General features: G+C 40.5%; 1 pseudogene; it reads right to left on the bottom strand.

Moving 5' to 3' along the window:
* Positions 1-332: 332 nt before the first annotated feature.
* Positions 333-1,206, bottom strand: LOC106026885 (mas-related G-protein coupled receptor member H-like; annotated as a pseudogene).
* Positions 1,207-2,942: the final 1,736 nt, after the last annotated feature.

The raw sequence follows: 2,942 nt of genomic DNA, 5'->3' as shown, positions 1-2,942 counted from the left end.
ACCTGTAACCTTACTAAACCTCTTTAAGCTTCAGTTTCTTTGTCTGTCATAGTGGAACAACAACACTGGCTCTTAAATTTGTTAAGATTAAATGAGACAATGCATGTCATTCCCAGAGCTCAGTACCTGGGAAACAGCAGGTGTTTAAACCAAATCTCCATGTGTAACATGTGGGTAGTGTGTCTTGTTATTGTTCTTAATCTCTAGAAAAAATGAAGAATTTTTCTTTTAATCTTAGATGACTCATTGGCTGGTGAAATCATTTCAGAACAGCCACACCTTTTCCCATACTGACATAACCTGCCCTCAAGAATGACCTATGGGAAAGGATACTAAGGTTGGAGAGGACTGGTTCTTAGATGGACCTGAACAGGCTTTTCTTCAAAGAACTTTTGCAATGCTTTTTTGAGGAATTTTCTGATTTTCTTTCTCCTAAGGCTCCCTACCATAAACTAGACAATTGGATTGACCCCACAGTTGACAGTGGACAGCAGGTACAAATAGGGAATGAGTTCCCACTCTGCCTTCCTTATAGGCTGGAATAGTGGATTATGATGAACAAGACCTTCATGGGCATGGCAAATATCAGAAACAAGGCCTCGGTGGCCATCATGGTTATGCAGAGCTTGGCTGGCAGACATCTCTGCAAGTGATAGCAAACTCAGACAAAGAAAGCAAGTTGGAGGCCATGAGAGGCATACATGTACCAAGATGCAGGAAAATAGACACACATATCGACACTCTGGGAATCTAGGTCTGTCTTCCAGAAGAAGACAGAAGGTGTTTTCTTAGCTGGCACAAACACAGGGAAGACCCACAGCACTGGGCAGGCCACAGCTGACTGGTACCATACTGAGCACAGTATTGAAAGCCACATCTTTACACTGACCATTATAAGGAGGAGGAAATAGCTCAGCAAGGTGTTCTGGAGGAGGACGATGGACGAGACTGGATGTGGTGGAACATGCTTGTAATCACAGCATTCAGGAAGCTGAGGCAACAGGGTCACTGGGAGTTCAAGGCCAACCTGGGTTACAAAATGAGTTCAAAGTCATCCTGAGCTGCACAGTGAAACCTGTGTCAAAAAGACCAAAAAAAAAAAAAAAAAAAAAAAAAAAAAAAAAAAAGCAGGAAAGAATCAGGAAAAGCAACGGAAAAGTGTAGAATATAGACGATGAATAATTTCTTCTTTTTGAGGAAGATGAGACAGTGTCAAAAATGCATTTCCAGTCACTCCCAGGGCATAAAAGTGGTGGATTCCAGAGGATTCAGGATCACTGTCAATGGTCACTTTTCCATTCTTGGGATCACAATTTTCTTCCTGTACATCTTTGTTAGAAATAGAAGACGGAATTGGTGTGAGTCTTCGGTCTAAATCTCAAAATGAGTTCAGTGTTACTTAAAAGCCTCCTCTTGGTGGTGTGTGAGGGAAAATGTGAGCCAGAGGGACTCTCCCTGTGTCCCCCCACCTTCTTTCCCACTATCAGTTCTCTACCCAGGCCAAGGCCACTGCATGCTCCACCGTCCTCCACTAAACTCAAGTTTTGATCATAATCCTGGCCCCAGTCACTTCTCAGATTTAGTCTAGGATGGTTCCTTCCTGTGTACTGAACCCCTGCACTGGAGCACAGGCCCTGTTAAAATAAAGACTCATTCTGGTGTTACTGTAAACCTGTTTGTGATTTATGTTTTGGATAGCATGAACTCCAAAAGTCCTGTAAATCTACTCAGAAGGGCAGTTATTTAGGAACAGAGAGAAATGAACACTAAGAGCTCCAGGGTCTGGCAGCTGATGAAGACTCGCAGTAGAGACTGCACCTGGTTGACCTACAGAGTCTGGCACAAGCTGTCACTGGTCAGTGATTGTCAGCAGCTGTCTGTGTCAACTGTTGCCATCCTGCATTATCTGCTTTAACCTGGTGACATCATGACTGCTAACAGAGCAGTACTTTGCTGATTGGAGATTTACATCTGAATCATGCAAAAGAATCCTAGGATAAATGGTAACAAAGACACACACACACACACACACACAGAGTCAATAAGGTGCAAGGATACTCAACGAAAATATGACTTAAACAGATAATAGACATAGTAAATAATCAGTGACCCAATAGAGTGGAAATGGCCATATTTCCAAAATTAATATACAAATTTAACACAGTTCCAGTACCAAGCACATACCTTACAGAACTAGAAAAACAAAACAAAGACAAAAACAGAAACAAAAACACCCCTATAGTTTGTATGGAACCAGAAGAGACACAGAGTAGAAAAAGCAACCCGGGAAATCAGAGCAGAAAAGGAGGGATCATAATCTTGGATTTCAAGTTATATTACAAAGCTACAGTGATTAAAAAACAGAATGGCCCTGGCACAAAAACAGTATGTAGATCAATGGGACAGGACAGAGGATGTAGAAACAGCCTCAGGCACATTGAACCAGCTAGTCTTTGACAAAGGGGCCAATGACATATTGTGGACATGTGCTCTTAGTAAATGGTGCTGGGAAAGCTATCCACATGCAGAAGACCCACATCTGTCACCACATACTAATCTATAATCAAAGTGGATCAAATATCTAAATAGAGAGAAAAAATCTACTAGAAGATAAAATAGGTAAAAGCTCTTGAAGACAGAGATGTAACCAAGGAATAACATCAATAATCAATAAGTAAGTAATAATCAATAAGTAATCAATAACATCAATAAGTACGTAGGATTATATCAAATCATACAGCTTCTTCACAGTAAAGGAAACAACCAACCAAAGGAAACAACCGCAACAGGTTGTGAAGAGACAACCTACAAAATGGGAAAATATTTTTGCCAGAATTTTGGACAAAAAAAATTTTGTCCAAGGTGTACCTTGGACAGAGGACTAGTATGTACAATATATAAAGAACTAAAAAAAATTAATTCCCCAAAATAAAAGACAATAA

This window comes from Cavia porcellus, unplaced genomic scaffold (assembly GCF_034190915.1).
Source record: "Cavia porcellus strain 051 isolate PalLab524CR breed Dunkin Hartley unplaced genomic scaffold, mCavPor4.1 scaffold_22, whole genome shotgun sequence".
NCBI lineage: Eukaryota > Metazoa > Chordata > Mammalia > Rodentia > Caviidae > Cavia > Cavia porcellus.
This window is presented reverse-complemented; position numbering and strand designations above follow the sequence as displayed.